This window comes from Podarcis pityusensis, assembly GCF_964106645.2.
Source record: "Podarcis pityusensis genome assembly, chromosome: W".
Lineage (NCBI taxonomy): Eukaryota > Metazoa > Chordata > Lepidosauria > Squamata > Lacertidae > Podarcis > Podarcis pityusensis.
In genome coordinates this window covers 30,396,769-30,419,371 of record NC_138045.1, presented here as the reverse complement: position 1 = coordinate 30,419,371, position 22,603 = coordinate 30,396,769, and the positions used below count along the sequence as shown (strand labels likewise).

Sequence of the window (22,603 nt, the reverse complement as noted above, 5' to 3'; positions counted from 1 at the left end):
GACAGAAGCTTGTAAAATTACACATGGTGTGGAGGAATTTCAATGAAGTTGAATATTGGAAGATATTGGAAGAAAAGAAAAGAAAAGTTAAACTATGGAACTCCCTGCCACGGGAGGCAGTGATGGCCACCCACTTGGATGGCTTGAAAAGAGGACCGGGCAAATTCATGGAGGAGGAAGAGAGGGCTGTCAATGGCTTCTAGCCAGGATGGCTCTGCTCAGCCTCCAAAGTTTCCCATCCTAGGCATCTGACTGGCTGCTCTGAGAGCAGGATGGTGGACTCAATGGACCACTGGCCTGATCCAGCAGCCTCTTCTTGTGCTGTTATGATCACTCAAAATGAAACATGTCCTCAAGTCTCTCTGAGAGGCTGCTATGGATGCAGCCACTGCAGCGGGGGGGGGGGGGGAAGACTTGCAGAGGGCACAAATATTTGGTGAAGATTGGATGCGTCCCCTTGACAATTGGGAAGGGACAAAGCTGGGCCAGGAGATGACAATCAAAACCTATCACAAATTGAAGGGGCTAATAAGAGGTTAACACCCTTCAGATGTCACAGTGACTGACCTATCCCCTCCCCCAACCACCACCAAGATCATCAGGAAAACAAGATGTTGTTTAATTGCCTGCCTAGATGTCAGTTCAGCACAACAGGCTTGCAACTTTCTCCTTCTCCTTCTCCTTCTCAGTCCCAAGAACTGGGTGTGCAGGACATTTAACCCTACCTAAAAGAAAGCAAAAAATGCAAAGAACTAACTTTGCTCCTTGCACAGCCTTGCCAATGGATGTTATCTGACTACAACTCCCATCGCTGCGGACCTCTAGCCATGTTGGCTGGGGCTAATGAGAGGAATCTGTCAATTTCAGTTTCTTGTTTTTCTAATATTAATATTCTAATATTAAATTCAGCTTTCCACATTTCCACAAGTAAAAAATAAGAAATCCTCATGAAAATTCATCAGCATTTAATTTCATCAAAATGCAGACAAAAATTATTCTCTCCCTTATAGTTAATTGGAGTGGAGATTCCCCCTATTACTTGGCATTCCAAGGGAAATGGGTGGTTTCATCTAGGTTTAGCTCAACTAGATTCAAAAACCATCCACATAAGTTAAGCACAAACTCCACAGTAGAAAGGCTGTCCCCACCTGCCCCAGCCAACCTCCGCCACAAATCTATAGGCAAATCAACAAAATGAGCCCATCCAGATGGAGCTGTAAATGTATCATAACTTTCAGTTTTAGTATCAGATAATATTGCTGCTGAAACATCGCACTGTTGTTCCTGTATACACATTGCTATAAGAAGCGGGGGTATATTATTATTACTGTTTTTTCATTGTTCTGGTGTATTTTGCTATTTTGCTGGGAAAGCTATGGTTTTCCCAGTAGTGACGTATGGAAGTGAGAGCTGGACCATAAAGAAGACTGACCACCTGTTAGGTAGATTTATTGCTTTATTGTTCGGCGCCCAGCCACGCTTCCCCTGCTAGCCTTTGTAGCTTCTGTTTACGCAGGGTGGCTTTGTAGCGGTCGTAAAGCAATTAGCAGAAATTACGCAGCGGTGTGTGTCGAAAGAGCAGTAGACAAGACCCACACGTTTCTTCTGTCCTAATATCCCTTTATTTGCTCAAAAGTCACATATTTACAATCAAGAACTGCCAGCAGAATTAAGCTGCATTTTCTCTGCGTCCTGCTCTCAGTTTGCAGCTGCGCAACAAAACTGCTTTCACTTTGCACTCAGCTCACAGCATTCCAAGCTGCTTTCGTCACGTCCTGGCTTACTTCCCTTGTAAGCGCCTCCTCTCAGCTTCGAGACACAGAAGGTTAACCCTTCACTACACCCAACACCCCCTCTTGTCTCGCGCCTGAGGGGAGAATTGACCCTTGGTCGTCCCAAACCCAGACCTTCACAAAACTCCCCATGTCTTTGGAAGGTGAGTGGCTTCGTGAACCCATCAGCTAGGTTCTTGGCAGAGGGACAATACTTCAGCGCAACTAATCCCTCCTGAACACTCTGGCACACATTCCGAAAGCGAATGTCTAGGTGTTTCGTTCTGGCCTTGAACTGCCCTGACTCTGCTAAACGCAGGCATGGTTGATTGTCCTCAAAAACACGTATCGGCTGACAATCCACCTCGCAAAGTTCCTGCACCAAGCAAGCATAGAACTCTACTTCTCTGCACACCTCTGAGCACTAAACTCAGCCTCAGTGGATGAGAGTGCTATAAGACTTTGCTTCCTGGACCTCCATCCAACTACTGAGTTCCCAAACTTCACCACTAGGCCAGACACAGACTTGCGATCCTCAAGATTAGCCCAATCCGAGTCCACAAAGCAAGTCAGTTTGACTTCTCCTTGTGCTGGCAACCTAATACAAAAGTCTTTGGTCTCCTGCAAATACCTCAGAACTCTCTTGATGCCATTCCAGGCTTGCACACTAGGGTTTGAAGCTTCCCTGCTGAGCAGATTGACAGCAAACGCTATATCAGGTCTGCTCCACTCGGACAAGTACAACAAACTCCCTAGGGCTGACTGAAACACTTCAGTATTTTCGAACGCAGCGCGTTCTACTTGCTGGCTGTCCTTCACAAAACTAGTCTCCATAGGACTTCTCACTCCTGCACAATCACTCATCCTCATTTTCTGAAGCAATTGCTCAATCTTACCTCTCTGGCTGAGCAAAAAGCTTCCATCTTGTGCACGCTCAACACTGACACCTAGATAGGTTTTGACAGCACCAAGCTGTTTAAGCTTGAATCGTTTACCTAGCTCTTTGGCAAACTTCTCCACCTGTTCATCTGTTTCTGAGAAGAATAGCACGTCATCAACCCAAATCTGCAAATACTCTTGTGTTGCTCCTGATCCTCTCAAATAAAAGCAACTATCAGCAACACTTCTCCTGAAACCTAGTTCTTCTAAGGCTTCATTCAGGCACATGTTCCAGTTTCTAGCAGATTGACGTAATCCATAGATGGATTTGTGCAATCTCCACACAACATCCTGCCTTGAGTTCTCAAATCCCGGAGGAGGAATCATGTACAGCTCCTCCTGGAGATCTGAGTTAAGGTAGGCAACATCCACATCAAAGTGGTTTACTTTCCAGCCTCTCTGTGCTGCACAAGCTAAAAGCGTTCTCAGAGTCTCCGCTCGTGACGTTGGCGAATACACCTCCGTGAAGTGTATTCCCTTCCTCTGAGTAAATCCTCGAGCAACTAACCTGGCTTTATACTGCGGCTCTCCAGCGTCAGTGGGTTTCAAGCGGTAAACCCACCTGCAACTCACAGCCTGCTTGCCCGGTGGCAACTCTGTGAGTGAGAACACACCTAGATCTTTCATGGACTTCATCTCTTTGTCCATTGCCCTGTGCCACTTGCCTGCTTCTTCCTCAGATAAACTCTGAATATCCTCGAAGGATTCAGGTTCACATCTTGCAGAACCTACCCAGACGCTAGAAGCGTCGTACCGATCAGGAGGCCTCCTTGTCCTCGCTGATCTCCTCAGTGTGAATCCTGGTGACCCTGCTGCTTCACTGGGTCCAGCTAAATCATCCTCAACTTCAGTGTCTTCCCCCTCTGACCTGCTGTGCCTCTTGGGCCTTACAGCTGGTCCAGCAGGTGAAGAAGGCTCACTCTTTGGCTCAAACTTGACACTTGCCTGAGGAGGTGTTCTAGGTTCCCCCCTCTGAGGGATCCTGAGCTGTCCCTGTCTTGGACTCTGTCCCTGTGGACCGTGGTCCCCAGCACCAAGTTCCTCTTCCTCCTCAACGACTGAGTCATAGAACTGCTGTGGAATCACGTCTGGATTAGCGTGCAGACGCTTCCAACCAGCTTGCTCACAGAACTCAGCGCTATTGCTGATAACCAACCTAGACTGGTCTCCACTTGGGTACGCAAAGCACCAGGCCTTTGAGCCAGGCTCATACCCTACAAAGATCATTCTTTTAGATCTTGGCTCACCTTTCTTGCGTAGAGCCTTTGGAATAAGCACCCAAGCCTCACAACCAAACACACGAAGGTAGTGTACCTTAGGCTTCTTTCCATGCAGTAAGAAATACGGTGTATTTCCTACACTAGAGTTGTACACTCTATTCTGCGTATGGACCACAAATCTCCAAGCTTCAGACCAATATTTCTGGGGTAGCCCTGTGTCCCACAGGATCGCAGACACAGCTTCCTGCACTGTCCTGTTCCTTCTCTCTGCCAGCCCATTCTGTTGCGGAGAGTAAGGAGCAGTCAGTCTGTGGCTAATCCCCTTCTCCCTAAAGAAATCCTGTAAAGCAGAACCAGTGAATTCAGAACCTCTGTCACTTTGAAAACCACGAACTTTGGTGGAAAAGGTTACCTCAACTGCAGTGATCCAATCCCTGATCATTTTAGCTGCCTCCCCTTTCGTTTTCAGAGAGAAGGTCCAAGCAGACCTCGAAAAATCATCAATCAAAAGCAGAGAATACTTTGATCCTCCCAGTGACTCAACAGACATGGGTCCACACAAATCTGCATGAATTAATTCAAAGGGTTGTGTGGTCTGCCTCTCTGACTTTGGATATGAGCATGTCACAATTTTCGCCTGTTTACATGCATTGCAATCTAGAAATTTGTCACAAACATTAAATTTGCACCCTTGTGTCAGCTCTGGTGCTTTCTGAAGATATCTCCAATTCAAATGGGCGAAGCGTCGATGCCAAATATGTGAACAACCATGGTGGGGCGCTACATTCACACATTGGCCCTTCGCATCTTCGGTGTCATCCTCTCCTGTGGAAAAAGGCACATTTACAGCAAACAAATTATCTTTAGACTGCACTGTGTACACGTGTTTCCCATCCTTGGAGAATTCACATTTGTCACCTGCAAAAGAGATATGAAAACCATCAATAAGTAGATCATGCACACTTAACAAACAGTTAGTTAAACCGGGCACTGCATAAGCTTTGACTTCATGCTTAAGGAAAGGACAGAAGAAAAGGCCTGTCTCTGTTAGTCTTTTTCTGCTTCCGTCCGCGATCGTCACAAATTTCTCAGTTTTTACTGTCCTGCAATTCCTCAAAAGACCAGGAGATGGCACCAACGAGTTTGAGGCACCACTGTCGATTATTACAGTGGGAAAAAACCTTGTTGTTGATATTCCTGGGTCGCCATGGCAACAATCTCTTCGCTACCCCCCTCCTTGGGGCTTCTGCAGATGTCCTCTCTGGTTGTCACGGCAACAGACTCCCCCCGGCAGGAAGACTTGCCCACGACCTTCACAGCTTCCGTAGATGCAACTCTTCTTAGGATATTTCCGTTCCACCTTAAAAGGGAGCAGGCTTTGTGAGTCAGAGTCTGCGTATTTCCTGTTTCACAGGATGTTTCTGTTGTGTCTTTTGTTTTCTCTCTCTGTGTCAGAGACACTGAAGCAGGCAGTCATGTTTTTCTTTGTTCTGATCAACGCTGAATATAACTTGTAAATAATGCTCTCCTGAGTGCGACTTTGGCTGTGCATTATCTGCTGATAGAGAGTGTGCATCGGCTCTAGAATGTGGCAGGCTATTTCTGGAGCTCATGTCACTAATTGCTGATACTGCGTGACTACGGGAGATCGACGGACGTCCGGACACAGCTTGGGGGCCATGATGGACTTTATCTCCCTGGCAGTATCCCAACAACTCTCTCAGTTGCCATGGAAACTGGACTTGTCTCGGTGTTCCCACACAACTCTGAAGCTCTTATCTCTACTTGCTGCAGGTGGCCAGCCTTGAAGCCTCTAGCTCTTTTCAGCTCTTGGCGTAAACAACTCTTGGCAGCTTTTGGAGAAAGAGGAGTCTCTGAGCTTTCACTGCTCACTGCCCCCCCCCCACTGCTCACGGGCCCTCCAGGACGTTTTCCTGCACCCCCTCTGATGGGTAAAGGGCTCCCAACACTTGGCCTCTCTCCAGGTTTCTCACAGAGACACGTTGCAGCATCCACACAGCTCCCAGGCTCAGCAAAAGCACCAGCAGCATTTCCAGCAACAGCAACAGTCCCTTCGCCCCCCTGTGGGGGCTCACAGCTCCTCCCAGCTGTGTATCGGCTCTCAAAAATGTGGCCGGCGCCATCTTGCCTCTCCCTTTCAGATGCAGCCACTTCTCGGCCCTTGCTTCCCACTCCAGCTCCACAAGCTTCTCGGAGTGCTAGCCAAGCGGCCTCTGGCTTTCTTGCACCCAGCACAACAGGCACCAGCTGAGCATCCACATTTTCTGCCAAAAAAGCAAGCACACGCTTCTCAACTTCACTTTGCTCTGCAGCCCTCTTAGCCTCTGCTTTCCCAGCTGCATTCTGTGGGGGCTGGACTACGTCCCAAAGCTGCTCCCCCACCAGCAAAAGCTCTACTTGAAAGCTCCACTGCAACCAACTTTGGCTAGTCAGTTTCTGACATGGCAGTTTAAACTCAAAGCCATGTTCACAGGGCTGAGCCATTGCCTCCCTTCTGTTGGCTTTTCCAAAAGTACTCACTCAGCAGCCAAACCGGGCACTCAAGACGACGTGGCTCCTCAGCTCCCACTCCGTCAGCCTCCTCCGATCTACCCTTTGAAGTCTTGGCAGTCGATCAAACTGACGTTCAGCAAATAAAGCTTCAAAGCCCTTTCACACACGCTTCACGTTCACCCATAACCTTTGTTAGGTAGATTTATTGCTTTATTGTTCGGCGCCCAGCCACGCTTCCCCTGCTAGCCTCTGTAGCTTCTGTTTACGCAGGGTGGCTTTGTAGCGGTCGTAAAGCAATTAGCAGAAATTACGCAGCGGTGTGTGTCGAAAGCAGCAGACAAGACCCACACGTTTCTTCTGTCCTAATATCCCTTTATTTGCTCAAAAGTCGCATATTTACAATCAAGAACTGCCAGCAGAATTAAGCTGCATTTTCTCTGCGTCCTGCTCTCGGTTTGCAGCTGCGCAACAAAACTGCTTTCACTTTGCACTCAGCTCACAGCATTCCAAGCTGCTTTCGTCATGTCCTGGCTTACTTCCCTTGTAAGCGCCTCCTCTCAGCTTCGAGACACAGAAGGTTAACCCTTCACTACACCCAACACCACCGAAGAATTGATGCTTTTGAATTATGGTGCTGGAGGAGACTCTTGAGAGTCCCATGGACTGCAAGAAGATCAAACCTATCCATTCTGAAGGAAGTCAGCCCTGAGTGCTCACTGGAAGGACAGATCCTGAAGCTAAGACTCCAGTACTTTGGCCACCTCATGAGAAGAGAAGCCTCCCTGGAAAAGACCCTGATGTTGGGAAAGATGGAGGGCACAAAGAGAAGGGGACAAAAGAGGACGAGATGGTTGGACAGTGTTCTCGAAGCTACGAACATGAGTTTGACCAAACTGCGGGAGGCAGAGGAAGACAGGAGTGTGAGGAGAACTTGAGCTTACAGGGTTAAACAGCTCAGAGTGTACGCTCTGCGTACTGTTGGGAGGGAACTTCTACGTCAGTTCCGAGAGACTCGAGCCTTTGTTCTTTTCTCTCTACTTTCGCTTTTGAGGAGAGAGGACGTGTTTTCGCGATGCTGTTCGCTGTGATAGATAATGGATAGTCTGCTGTAAATAAAACTGCTTTTAGCTGCTAAGATCCTGTGTGGACTTTATTTAAGCACACTGAAGAATGCACTGGAGTGTTTTGCAGTCTTCCTCTTGCCGCTGTCGAAACTCTGCTATGCTCAGATGTGTCGGTCCTTTGGAATGCAGAGGCATGCGCAGGGAAGTGTGCCGGACGCTTATCTGAGCAATAAATCAATATACTCTGACAGGTTATGGGGGCAGTAATTGCAATTAGAGGAAGCCTGCCTTTGATGTGCTGTGTGCTTAAGAAGTCTGAGAAACCTGAGAAGCTGCTGTTTTTGCTGCCGGAAGGCAAAAGTCCTGCTTTGAGGCTTTCCCTGGGAGAAAAGCAGGGAAGCTGGCTGCAATGCTGTGTGCTGCAAAGAGCCACTGGAGGCCTCTCCGTTGAAGCTGGCTGGTACGCGTGAGTACTTCAAAGCCCCAATGGGAGCACTGGGGGAGGAGATGGCTGAGCTCCAGGACTTTTATGATGTCCCGTTTGAAAAGCTCACAACCCAGTCCTGGGATATCTGGGTTAGAAGAGTCAGGGGGTGGTTTTTGGCCACAGGGTTCTGGAGTATAGCCCAGAAGGAGCCGGCCCCACCCATGCCAGTTGCTGCTGAAGAAGGAGGAGCAGAACGGGAGGCTGCTTTGCTGGAAGATAGAGAGCAGAGAATGCAAAGAGAGCTCTGCATGTTGAGAGCAAGCGTGGACGCTATGCTGTTGCCCCACCTGGAGGGCGTTGAGTCGGCTCAGGCCGCCTGGCAGGTGCTGAGGAGTCTGTGTGAGAGCTCAGCAGGAGCCCAGGGCCGGGAGAAAGCCGAGAGCAGGCAGGAAGCTGAGAGCCCAGAGGGGGCTGCTGGCCATGTTCCTGAAGTTACAGATGGGAGTAGCTGCTTTGTCTCCGAGGGGCTGTGTGATGTTGAGGCCTACAACCAGAGTGCTGGGGAGCATGCAGGCCCAGGCTGTGCACCCAAAGGTGGGGGTGCAGGGAACAAAGGAATGGCTGAAGAGGGAGCTGTGAGAGCTGTTGCTACGCGTCGCCGCTGTTATCGCTGTGGCTCCCCCTCCCATCTGGTGAGAGAATGTCCAGTGGAGGAACAGCCGAAGGCCGTTTCCCGTAGCAACCAGATAAAGAGCTCTTCTTCAAAGCGTGGGAAAGGCAAGCCGAAGGCAGCTGGCAGAGACACTGAACGTAAACATTTGGCTGCCTCTATGGCTGTAGTCAAGAGTTGTCAACAGGATGCTGTGCTGGCTTTTGTCATTGACTCAGGAGCGTCCCATCACCTAGTGCCATCTGCAGGATTCCTGGAGAACTGCACCTCTGTAACTTCTGGGAAGACTGTCTGTTTAGCAGATGGGACTCGACACCCACTCACGCAGACTGGCTCACTGTTTTGTTCTTTCTTGCAGGATTCAATCCAGGCTTTTGTTGTTCCAGGACTGTCCTGCGCGTTGCTGTCTGTCAGTGCACTTCTTGCTGAGAACTACAGAGTGTGTTTTGAGAACAATAAGTGTTCTATTTCCAAGAATGGACAGCACCTAGTCAGTGTTGAATGTAAAGACAGGTTGTTTGTGATAAATGCTTCTTTTGCAGGTCCAGATGACACGGATGACACGGAGGAGGCTCAAGGGCAGTGTGCCAATGTTCCAGTTCATGATGCATGTGCACATCTCTGGCACCGACGCATGGCACACGTGTCGTGGGGGTCAGTGATGAGGATCCCAGAGTATACGCAAGGGTGCAAAATGAAATCATGTGCTAAGTTTCTAGATTGCAGAGCGTGCAAGTCTGCAAAGGTGAAAGTCCGCAAAGGCCAAGACCACTAGGGCTTTTCAATTAATTCATGCAGATTTGTCAGGACCGTTTTCTGTGAGCAGTTTGGGCGGAGCCAAATTTGCGCTCGTTCTGATTGATGACCATACGAGAAACTCTTGGACGTTCTTGCTTCAACACAAAGATGAAGCTGCGCCGCTAATCAAAGACTGGATTGCAGCTGTGGAACTGCAGTTTTCCACACGGGTGCAAAACTTTCAGAGCGATCGCGGTGGGGAGTTCACTGGGTCTGCACTGCAAAGTTTCTTCCGCAAAAAGGGGATTCAACACAGGTTGACTTCTCCACACAGTCCCCAACAGAATGGGATCGCGGAATGCAGGAATAGGTCTCTAGGGGAAATGTCCGCAGCTCTTTTGTTTGATGCCGGGCTCCCACAGCGTTTTTGGGGGGAGGCTTGGCGAACGGCCAACTTTATTCTGAACAGGTCGTTCAATTCAGTGGTAGGTGACACACCGTACTTCTTGCTCCATGGCAAGAAACCGAAGGTGCACTACTTCCGCGTTTTTGGCTGTGAGGCTTGGGTCCTCATACCAAAGGCCAAACGCAAGAAAGGTGAACCCAGGTCCCAAAAGATGATTTTTTGTGGGTATGAGCCAGGGACCAAGGGGTGGAGGTTTGCGTATCCATCAGGGAATCAGTCCAGGATTCTGCTCAGCAACAGTGCTGAATTCTGTGAGCAGAGTGGCTGGGCAAGGATACATGGGAACCCTGACATCCTGTCAGAGAGTCTGCTAGACTCTGCTGATGAAGGAGAGGAAGAGGTTGAACCTGCTACTGAGGTTCAGAGTCCAGACCCAGTGCAGGCAGAGGGGAGAACTTCTCCCAAGGCTGTGAAGATTGAGCAACGCAGTGCTCCATCTTCCCCCACAGGTTCGGCTGAGAAGTCCAGAAGGCGCAGTAAGTCAGAGGGGGAGCTTTCTGATGCCAAGGACGTTCTGGCTGGCCCTAGTGGGTCAGAGGGGGTTCCTGAAGTAGTGCTGCGCCGTTCAACGCGGACAACCAAGGGAAAACCTCCTGAAAGGTTTGCCGTCACTAGTGTGTGGGTCGGAATGGCACAGTGTGAACCCAAGAGTTTTGAGGATGTTCAGAAACTGCCTCAGGAAGAAGCCAGGAAATGGCATGAGGCGATGCAGAAGGAGATGAACTCAATGGAGTCTCTAGGTGTGTTCTCCCTCACGAAGTTGCCGGTGGGTGAAAAGGCAGTGGGTAGCCGCTGGGTTTACCGTCTTAAGCCCACAGCGGCAGGAGAACCGCAGTATAAGGCCAGATTAGTGGCGAGAGGATTCACGCAGCGCAGGGGGTTGCATTATACGGAGATTTATGCGCCCACGTGTAGGAGTGAATCTCTACGCTTGGTCTTGGCCATCGCTGCACAAAGAGGTTTGCTGGTGCATCACTTTGATGTGGATGTTGCTTACTTGAACTCAGACCTCCAGGAGGATCTGTACATGCTTCCTCCTCCAGGGTTTGAGGGCAATGAGCGAGGTACTGTGTGGAAACTTCACAAGTCAATTTACGGCCTGAAGCAGTCGGCCAGGAATTGGAACTTGTGCCTGAATGAAGCTTTGGAGAAGCTAGGTTTCAGGAAGAGTCTTGCTGACAGTTGCCTGTTCCTTAGAGGATCAGGAGACTCACAGGAACTGGTGTTGTTTTATGTTGATGACATCATCCATGTTGGAAAGGCAGACAAACAGGTGCAGAAGTTTGCCAATGAGCTTGGGAAACGGTTTCAGCTCAAGAACCTGGGTGCAGTAAAGATCTACCTAGGCGTCCAGATAGCGAGAACTGAGGATGGTAGCTTCTTGCTCAGTCAGAAAGGCAAGATTGAGCAGTTGCTTGAGAAGTTCAGAATGTCCGATTGTGCAGGAGTTCGGACACCCATGGAGACGAACTTCGTGAAAGATAGCCAGCAAGCAGAAAGTGCTGAGTTCGAGAATGCTGAGCTCTTTCAGTCAGCTCTAGGTAGTCTGTTGTATCTGTCCCAATGGAGCAGACCAGATATTGCCTTTGCTACCAACCTGCTAAGTAGGGAAGCGTCAAAGCCCAGTGTGAGTGCTTGGCACGGTATCAAGCGGGTACTGCGCTACCTGCAGCATACCAAAGACTTCTGTCTTAAGCTGCCAGCTGAAGGTGAGGCGAAGCTCACATGCTATGCGGACAGTGACTGGGCGAATTCGCAGGACCGTAAGTCTGTGTCCGGGTTGGTGATAAAGTTTGGGAAGTCACTGGTTGGGTGGAAGTCCCGGAAGCAGAGTCTCATTGCACTGTCTTCTACTGAGGCTGAATTCAGTGCACTGTCAGATTTGTGCCGGGAACTAGAGTTCTATAGATGCTTGGTGCAAGAGATCTATGGGGATTGTAGCTTGCCCATCACGGTTTGGGAAGACAATCAACCCTGTTTGAAATTGGCTGAATCTGCGCAATTTAAGGCCAGAACCAAGCATCTGGACATACGTTTCCAAAATGTGTGTCAGAGTGTTCAGTCAGGTTTGATACGACTGAAGTACTGTGCCAGTCACAGTAACCTGGCCGATGGATTTACCAAACCTTTAAGCTCCCAGCGTCATGGGGAGTTTTGTGGTGGTTTGGAGTTGGGGGTAAGTTCTGTACTTACTTTCCCCACAGTAGCGCAGAGCGAGAGGGGGTGTGAGGAGAACCTGAGCTTACAGGGTTAAACAGCTCAGAGTGTACGCTCTGCCTACTGTTGGGAGGGAACTTCTACGTCAGTTCCGAGAGACTCGAGCCTTTGTTCTTTTCTCTCTACTTTCGCTTTTGAGGAGAGAGGACGTGTTTTCGCGATGCTGTTCGCTATGATAGATAATGGATAGTCTGCTGTAAATAAAACTGCTTTTAGCTGCTAAGATCCTGTGTGGACTTTATTTAAGCACACTGAAGAATGCACTGGAGTGTTTTGCAGTCTTCCTCTTGCCGCTGTCGAAACTCTGCTATGCTCAGATGTGTCGGTCCTTTGGAATGCAGAGGCCTGCGCAGGGAAGTGTGCCGGACACTTATCTGAGCAATAAATCAATATACTCTGACAAGGAGTGCCTGGCGTGCTCTGGTCCATGGGGTCACGAAGAGTCGGACATGACTAAACAACTAAACAACAACAAATTTTGCTGTTATTATTATTACTGGTTTTTTTTAATTTTTCTGGTGTATTTTGCTATATATTCACAATAAATAAATAAATAAATAGACCACAAACCTGTCATGAGTCAACAGTGTGATGCAGCAGCAGCAAAAAGAAAAAAAGGGGGGGAGGACAGGCGTACCTTGGTTGTCGAATGCCTTGGTACTCATCCGTTTTGGCTCCCGAACACTGCAAACCCGGAAGTTTGTGTTCCGGCTTTCGAATGTTCTTTGGAAGCCGAACGTCTGACGTGGCTTCTGCGGCTTCTGATTGAGTGCAGGATGCTCTGGTTGTTGAACATTTTCAGAAGTTGAATCGACTCCCGGAACAGATTCCGTTCAACAACCAAGGTACGACTGTAATGCAATGCTATGTTGCGTCAACAGAAGTCTAGTGTCCCGATCATTGGAAGTCATAGTATTGCTCTATTCTGCCTTGGACAGATCCCACCTGGAGTCTTGTGTCCAGTTCTGGGTGCCACAATTTAAGAAGGATGTTGACAAGTTGAAATGTGTGCAGGGGAGGGTGACCAAGATCAACGGTCTCAAAACCAGTGCTATTTTTCCAGAAAAAGAGGTGCCGCAACTCACCCTGAACGCCTCTATTGTTCTCTTATAATGGCAATGGTGCCCACCTGAGAGGTGCAGGAACTAAGTTCTGGTGAGTTCCGGGGGGGGGGGAGCTCTGTTCACAATCAAGACTTATGATGAAAGCTTGAAGGATTTGGGGATGTTTAGCCTGGAGAAGAAAAGACTAAGAGGTGATGGGATAGCCGTCTTCAAATATATGAAGGATTGTCACTTGGCAAATGAAGCAATCTGCTTTTCTGCTGCTCTGATGGGTGGGACCTGAACCAATGGATTCAACTTTTTAAAAAATGGGATTCCAACAAAACACTAGGAAGAACTTTCTAACAGTAAGAACTGTCCAACAGTGGAATAGACTACCTGGGAAGGTGGTGGTGGGCTTTCCTTCTTTGAAGGTTTTTAAGCAGAGGTTGGCCATCTGTCCTGGATGCTTTAGCTGAGATTCCTGCTTTGCAGGGGGTTGGAGGTCCCTTCCAACTCTACAATTCTATGATTCTATGAAGATAATTACAGCTGAGTCCAAGAGCAGCCATGGCCCTCCTTTGCAGACCATCCCACTACAGACTCTCCAATGAGCTTTCAAAGTATTTATCAGACACAGGAGAGCCCCAGGGAAGAAGGCTTCCATCAGGAAACTAGCCACAGATCTTGGAAGCAAACAAAGTTCCAAAACTGGTCATTGTACATTCATGATGGTATCAGTAGAGATGTAAAAATTCCAGAAATTTTGATGCCATGAGAAAAAAATGTTCCCCTCCCCCTGTTTTTTTCCAGAAAAAATAGAAATTTTGGGAAAATTGAAAAAATGTTCAGTGTGGAGTAGTTTTACAAATTGCATGAAATGCAATGTATGTAAAAGTATTATGCTTGCAATGAAACAGGTAACCACCCCGCTTTCCCTCAAAAGCAACAAAAAAAAGCAAGAAACCATCAACATAAAAAATAATCAGATTTGCCCCTTAGCACCAACAGCAAATGAAGTTAAGGTCCACCTCAATATTTAAGCTCCATAGAAGGTCTACCCTTTGAGTAGTGCTTAAAAAAGAAAAGAAACAGAAGACGCAACATATACATGCAGTTTCTTCTATCTCATTTTCTGAACTACTGCTATCATTTCCATTTCTTCTTCCTCTTTGTCATTTTTCTCATGGACTTCTAAAAAACAGCTTTCAATTTTTTTGCATGCCAGGCCCAGAAGTGTTGCACTAAGGCTCAAACTCTGTTTGAAAGGAAAAGGAGTGTGGGGGGGGGGGGGGTGTTAAATTGAATTTGTTATTATATATTATAAACTGCATGATAGTAAGACAGCTTCTAAACAGTTAACAAAAATATACAACAGAACATTAAAATGATTGATAAAACACAGTTAAAAGCAGGTATTTAAGAGTATTCAAAAGATGATTAAAGTCAGCAGTGGTTAAAAGAAAGTAAATCGCATGCAGCTTCTATGTGTTCAGATGGGCTGTTTACAACAGCCCTAACGAAAATGTTTTGAGCAGTTGCCGGAAAGAGTACAGTGAGAGCACCTGCCTCCTGGTGTCAGTGGGGGGGAATTGAAAAATTGGGGGGGGGGGACCAGGCTTTTTTCTGTTTTTTCCCAAAGCCGTTTTTTTCAAGAAAAATTGAAAAAAAATGTGTGGAATATTCAAACTATATCAAACTATTTTTTTAAAAAAATTCCGGGGGAAAAGAGTTTTGGGGAAAAACAGAAAAAAACCTGGGGGGTTTTTCCCGATTTTTCCGGGGGGTTTTCCAGGCCTTCCCATCTCTAGGTATCAGGGTGGTTATAGGTTATCCCACTTTCAGGACGGTTTGCCCCTGCAAAAGTTTCAGGGAGCACAACTGGTGCAGGCCCCATAACTTCCTGCTGAAATCCTATAACATTTCATACCAGAAATGTGAGGGCTATTGTGTGGAGCAGTGGGCTGGGGCGTCTTTTCATTCAGCATCTGTTGCACAAGAGTTGCTCCTTCAGATAGTAATAGCACAATAACACTGCAGAACAACTAATAAAGCAGAATGATATTTGGACAGTCTGGTGCAACTCCACCACGAACTAGCTCTTATTGTGTCAGTGAAATGCTGCAAAATAGAACCCACACACCAGTCTGGAGGGAGAGCCCAGACACTGCAATTGTCCAATCTATCGGCAGGAGGCGGGGAGTGGGGAGTGGGGTGGAGGGGGTCTTTGCTTCTACCACCAAGGCACTTTCCTGCCCTCTCCAATTATTTCAGAGTCACTTTTGCAAAACATTTTCCATCTCCCACAGTTTGAACACAACACCACTCCCCGTCCCCGTGTCGATTCATGAATTCACAGCACTGATCACTTGCACAGTACTAATATCTTCAAATGTTTTATCTTTTTTTTTATTACAGTGGACACTCGGGTTGCAAACGTGATCTGTGCGGGAAGCACATTCACAACCCGCAGCATCCACAATCCGCAGCACCGTGTCTGCGCACGCACGGGTCGCAATTCGGCACTTCTGCACATGCGCAAAGCGCAATTTAGGGCTTCTGCACAAGTGCTGAAACCCAGAAATAACCTGTTCCGGTACTTCCAGGTTCGGCGCGGTGCGCAACCTGAAGCGTCTGCAACCCGAGGTATGACTGTATTATTATCATTAGCATTAGCATTAGCATTTATATCCCAGCTTTCCCCCCCAAGGAGCTCAAAGTGCTGTACATGGTTTTCTCCCCTTCCTCATTCAATTCCCATGGCAACCCTGTGAGGTGGGTTAGGCTGAGAGAGGCAGTGAATGGACCAAGGTCACACCCAGTGAGCTTCATGGCAGCCAGGTGGGGATTTGAACCCTGGTCTCTCCCAGGTCTTAGTCTGACACTCTTAATGACTACACCACACTGGTTCTTCCTTGTAGCCAGCCTCAGATTTCTCCATCCACACCCTGCTGGCCATTCAAATACAAATCACAAGACCTCAGCCCAGATCAAGCCACAGCACCCATCCCGTCAGAGTCCCATTGCTTGGAGCCACCCTCAAGCCTCCCATCACCAGGAGAAATCCATCTCTAGATAATTTATTAAATTATAGGTTGTCACTGGAAGAGGACAGAAGAGCCCAAACCCAGGAAAAACCCCAGGAGCAATCTATTCCACCTCCCTGCCCAGAGGTGAGGGCCTAAGGCACGCCCCCTATCGGTGACCCCGGGGGAGTTCCTAGTTGATGTGCATCAGCAGGACTCCCCCTACTGGTGGTTAACCCTTCCCGGACTTCAAGCGGATGGGCTGAAGCCAGATATAGTCGGTTAGGACCAATGCCTAAGCCAATACCGTTCATCACCTGTAACCAATAAAGTTGTGGCCTTATTTAGCCCATTAACCTTAATAATTGTGTCATGTGTCTTTATTTCCACTGGGGGGGGGCAGGAACTCGCCACGCAAGCAGGACATTTGCGGGGGGGGGGGTGTTAGCAGTTCTCTCCCACTGTTGAGCCCCAGGCAACTAGTATTCACTCTGGAGGTGCCATCATGACTAGTAGCCACTGTTCACCTTACACCCCACGCATTTGCCTAACCCTCCTTTTACTGTTATATCACATTTATATTCTACCTTGGCCTCCCCTCTATTTTATCCTCAAAACTACCGGTATGCTGTGAGTTACACACTGGTGTTAAGTTCGTTATCATTTCAGGACAGACTGCTAAGAGAATTTTGCTCCCAATCCACTGTTAACTTTTTCCTAGTCTGACACTCTAACCATTGAGCTCTGCACGTGCTCAAAGCAGGCCTCGCTTCAGCCAGCTCCAGCCACAGTTCAACCTTCCTCCTCACCACCCACCCCCACCCCCGGGACCAAACAAAGCAACCGCTGGAAACATGTCCAAGTCGGGGAGATGTAGGTCGTGGGAAGCCATTTCCTCTCAGGGTTCATCCCCCGCCCCGCGAAAAGCAACAGCCCCCCCCCTCACCTCCAGCTCTTTGAAGAAGATGCAGCTGCGTGTCCACTCCACGATGGCGAACAGGGTCTGATCTGCCATCTTACACATGAGGCCAAAGGCGCTGAGCTTGTTGTGGAGGCCCTTGCTCTGCTCCTCCTGCAGGCAGGACAGGATGCAGGCCTTGACTTGCGCCTCGTCGGGCTCCTGCTCCAGCAACTTCAGGATCACGTCGGGCATGTCGGCCCCAGTGGCTGGGAGCCGCCGCTGGGGTAGACCTCTGGGTAGGGGTACGGCGGGGCTGCCTCGTTTGGATGCATCACATATGGGTCCGGGAACTCGGACTTGATGGCCCAGCTGGCAAAGGGCGGGTAGTGGTAACCCGAGAGCGGCCTGTGACCCGAGGGCACCGGCATGGCCAGTGCGGGCGTCCCATAGGAGCTGCACTCATAGTCGATGGGTGTCATGGCGGTGGAGCTGCTTATCCCGCTGCCACCGCCACCGCTGCCACTGCTGGAGCTGCTGCTGCTGGGCGGGGGTAGCCCCTTTGCCACCTCAGGCTGGTGGTGTTGGCTCAGGCCGTGCAGCAAGGCCGACAGCCCGCCGGACTCCTCCGCCGCCTGCACCGGGGACACGATGGGCGGCTGGGCCGCCGTCTCCAGTTTGAAGCTGTTGGCGTGGATCAGCGCCTTCTTCTGCTGTTTCATGGCTCCATGGCTGGAGGGAGGAGGGAGGGAGGAGAAGAAGGGGCAAAGGGAGAGAAAGCGGGGAAAAGGCGTCAGACAAAATCCGGCCAGGAAGTCCCAGTGTTATGTATTGAAGTTCTCCCCTGGCCAACAGGGGTATTGTGTATATAGTTTTCACTCAGGTCCACATAAGTTAATTTAGGCGGGAAACCCTGGGCTGTTGTTGTTACAATGTTGACAGCCGGCTGCCTATAAAAGCAGGCCGGCTGAGCTGTTTGCTGTTCAGTTCAGTTCCAGCTTACTTATAAAGAACTGCTTGGAGAAATCTCTGTGTTGTCTGCTATGTCCACCCACTATTTAATACTGGCGACGGGGATGGGATCAGATGGACATCAGAGCACAGCCACATTTGGACACTCACTGAGCAAAATCACTGAACAGAACCCAATTCAGAGCTGACCATACTGGCTAGAGCACTGTGTTCCATCCATCGCCCACCACGTCGGCATCGGAACCATGGCTTCACTCGTGCCTCTACTGCCATTTGCCCCAGCCTCTGAATCATGGGACTCCTATCTTGCTCGGTTCGGCTGCTGCCTCCAAGCAAACGAGCTGACGGAAGGGTCAGAGGAGCGTAAGTGGGGCCTATTCCTCAGCCTCTGCGAGCCCGAGGTGTTCGAGACGGCCCAAGTTTTGGTCGCGCCACTAGCAGTCCAGGCAGCGCCATGGGACGTGCTAAAAGAGAAGCTAAAAAACCACTACGCCCCGAAGCCATCCAAAATTGCTGTCATAGTGGCATAGTGATTAGTTTACTAGGACCTGGGAGAGACCTGGGTTCAAATCCTCCCACTCGGCCTCGAAGCTCCCTGGGTGTGGCATTAGAGGCCAGCCCATAGAAACCAACTCCTAGGGGTCGAGGTCCCTTTGCCCACCCCCTAACAAAATATTCGAGGGGGACAGTCCCCCCCCCCGGTTGATGGGCATTGCTACTCAAGTGATGTGATGTGTGTGCAGGAAGGGGCTTACCTGCCCTCCCACAATATTTCATACAAGTTTGCCCCCTGGACCAGTCACTGCTTGTCACCCTAGCCTACCTCACAGGGTTGTCGTTGGGATTAGATTGCGCCACTCTGGATGCTACATGGATGTCACATTGAGCTTCTCTGAGGAAAAGAGGAGATATAAATGCAAGTAATGAATGAAAAAATAGCATCCAACCAGGGAGTTGTGTTGGAATGTGTGCCCCTCCTTCTCTTTTGTTCCCTTTTTCATACACCCATTTGCTCCACGCAGAATAATAGAAGAACATAAGAACGTGGGGCAGTTGCCTTTTGCCAAGTCAGAGACTCCTGGTCTATAGAGCTCGGAGTTGTCTACACTGACTGGCAGCATCTCCTCACGAGTCTTCTCCCAGCCCTGCTTCCTGGAGATGTCCCTGGGGACTAAGCCTGGGACCTTCTGAACTATAGCCCTTCTCCGCCCCTCACGGCAACCCCTGGTGGATAAAGCCATGTGAAGGCCAGTCGCAAGGCATCGAAGGGTATGGCACTCTGCATGCAATCAAAGGCACTGCAATGGTATTGCTAGAGAGTGTTGCGGTGGGATTCAATCGGGAAGGGAGAACCCTGTACCTCTGCCACCTTAAGCTCCTTGGAGAACGAGGTGGGATATAAATGCAAACAAATAAATATTTTGGACTACAACTCCCATCAACCACCATCAGCTGGGGCTGATGGGAATTGTAGCTCAGAAACCTCCAGGATGAGGCCCAAGGTTTCATCACACCTGCTCTGCCAAGGCACAGAACAGAAGAATCTGGCGGACACTGGTGGGGGTTCTAGCTAAGGGTCCATCTAACCCACCGGTATTGTCTGCTGTGCTGGCAGCAGCTCTCCAGCCAAGGGTCCTTTTAAGGGGGGGTTGCCAGGGATTGAACCTGGAGCCTTTGGCATGCAAAGTGGGGGCACTTCAGCACCGAGCAGATCTCTCCCCCCCCCATGGCGCCTGCTATCAGAGGGGTTCCAGCCAGCCAGGTTCTGCACAATGGGCGTGCCCAAGGGACTCCAGTGAGTCGGGACCGTGGCCGAGACACTCAGTACTGCTCAGGATAGGAGGCTATTTCCTTGCAATGGTAGAAAAAGCTGAGCACCTGCCGGAATAAATGTCCGGACTGCTGGGATTTAAACATTAAACGCCTGTGATTTTTGAGGGTCCCCCGCTGCGCCGAAGCGGGATCCGACCCTTTTTTCGTGGCGCTAATTCCCTCTAGCCGAGGAAATCCGCCATCGACCGCTGGCGCCGCCTCCGGAAGTCCAAATCGATGTATTGATTTCAGGGTGACCTTTTCTCAAAAGATTTGGAAATGACAGTTCATTCCTTTGTTTTTAGGCAAAAGTTCATCTAACTAAGCTACAGGAACATGAGGTTGTAAAAAAGTTCTAACCCTAGCGGACACTTCCCTTTCCAAAGATCCCAGGGGAAAGGAATAAAAATAATATTAAGATTTGTTTTGTTTTGTTTTGTTTTTAAACAAAAAACAAATCTTAATATTATTTTTATTCCTTTCCCCTGGGATCTTTGGAAAGGGAAGTGTCCGCTAGGGTTAGAACTTTTTTACAACCTCATGTTCCTGTAGCTTAGTTAGATGAACTTTTGCCTAAAAACAAAGGAATGAACTGTCATTTCCAAACCTTTTGAGAAAAGGTCACCCTGAAATCAATACATCGATTTGGACTTCCGGAGGCGGCGCCAGCGGTCGATGGCGGATTTCCTCGGCTAGAGGGAATTAGCGCCACGAAAAAAGGGTCGGATCCCGCTTCTGCGCAGCGGGGGACCCTCAAAAATCACAGGCGGGGGAAGCCTGTGAGCCTGGGACCCAGTGGGCACATTTGGCGCCCCCCCAACCCGGTAAAAAGCCCAGCAACGGGCTTGAAATCGGAGCGGGGGAGAGCGCTGTGCTGTGGGCTGTCTGCTCGTTCGTGGTGTGAAGCCGCAAGCTGTTGACCGGAGAGCGCTGCCTTTCTTCCTTGAAATCTGGACCTGAAAATCAACGATCCGTGAGTAGGATAAAATCTAATTGGAACTGTACAAACTGGAATCTGGCCGAAAACGGAAAGAGGTTTAAAAAGGAAGTCAGCCTCTTTCTTTGTAGATAAAATAAAGCATTGAACTTGAAAGCGGAAGCATTTGAAAAGTACGTTTTAGCGGACATTAATCCAATCATCCAACCTGGACTCTTCCCTCTTTAAATTGAGGGAAAAGGAGGGAGAATTGTGGATGTGATTTCTTCATAAAGAGTGGAAAAGAAGGGATTAAACCATCACTCAATTCCCTGGGAAAGGATCTCCAGATCTTAGGAAAGAAAGAGAGGTACTGTCTTGCAATATATTTTGACAGCTAGTCCTGCACAGGAAATAAAAGTTTGGACAAATTATGTGAATATATATCTCCTGGTCCTAAGTTAAAAATTGTGAATAGACTGTTTTCTTCCTGAACAAACTAGGGGGGCTTAAAAAAGAAATTAAAGTATCCAAGAACTTTTATGACTGTTACAGTGTCCCCCTAGTGGAACTTGGAACTGTTACAACTTGTTATAATTGAAACTGTAGCGGGCTTGAGGAGTTCTCACACTGCTTGGTAGGAAATTTCCACTGTTTAATTTTAACTACGTGACTGACCTTGAGCATTATCTAAGGAATGGCAGATGGTAAAGAGAAGGCGGATGCTTCGACTACAAGATCGGGGAGGACTATTCACACAGAAGAAGGATTACAAAGGAGATTTTCGGCCTCAGGCCCTTCTGGAACCTCAACAACAGCCTCATCGGCACAATTAAAGGTAAAAAGTACGACAAGTGATGAAGCCTTTGCTCAAGTTTTGGCCAAAGTTAATGAATCTTTAAATAGAATAAGCCAACAAGTAGCAGAGGCATGTGACAAGATTGATCAAAATACTGCAAGCATAAATAACCTGGGCCAAAAAGTAAATACTAACACAGAGACTATTCAGAAATTATTAGAGGAATCGGCCTCAACACGCCAGATTGCTGAAGAGGCTAAAGAAATTGCTACAACTTCTGCTACTGAAGTTAAAGAGGTTCAAGAGGAATTACCAACACTGCATAAACAATTGGAAGACCATAAACTAACCCTGTCTATGATAGATTTGAAGGAAAAGCAAGTGAATTTGCGGGTCAGATCGGTACCTGAGGTGGAAAAGGACAATCTAGCTGAATTTCTCACGCAGGAATTTTTGGACTTTTGGGATCCAGAACTGGCAAACGACAGTTTTAGAATAGTAAATGCTTTCAGACTTGGGAGAAGAGGAGAGAAGAAGGTGAGAGACTGTTTGATTACTTTTCGAACAAAAGAAGAGAGGGATAAGATTTTGGGCCTACATTTCAAGAAGACACTGGAAATCCATCGGACAAGGGTGGAAATATTCAAAGATATTCCGAAATACCTTCTGGATCTCAGATCAAAATATAAAGACTTGGTTACCCTGCTGAGAAGGAACAATATCAACTTCAGGTGGGAACTCCCTCAAGGCCTGTCTTTTAGCTACAAAGGAAAGAAGAGGAAAATAAGATCGGAAGACGACAAAGACAAATTTTGCAGAGACCACGGAGAAGACCTACAAAAAGAACTATTTCCGGAACCAAAAGACCGTTCGAAAGAAGGGATACCACCGACGGATGAGGAACAGGCACTAGGTGCAGTAGGAGGAGAACTAAAACAATAACATCATGGCCCTGCAACTTTTAACATGGAACTGTCGGGGTTTGAATTCCCCTCAGAAAAGGAAGTCAGTATTTCATATATTAAAAAAGGAACAATTGGACCTAATTTGTTTACAAGAAACACATATGTCAGGGGTTCAGGGACAGAGGCACAGGGTAGGGAGGAGATG

The 22,603-nt window shown here is 48.5% G+C and overlaps 1 pseudogene across 1 annotated transcript in view; it reads right to left on the bottom strand.

The window, feature by feature from the left end:
- Nucleotides 1-22,603, bottom strand: part of LOC308467687 (steroidogenic factor 1-like) — a 214,644-nt pseudogene that overhangs the window by 38,307 nt on the left and 153,734 nt on the right. The window contains exons 5-6 of the transcript in view: nucleotides 18,790-18,858; nucleotides 17,043-17,726 (exon numbers count right to left, since the gene is read on the bottom strand). The product of the transcript in view is annotated as a steroidogenic factor 1-like (transcript). The remainder of the gene's footprint in view (nucleotides 1-17,042; nucleotides 17,727-18,789; nucleotides 18,859-22,603) is intronic.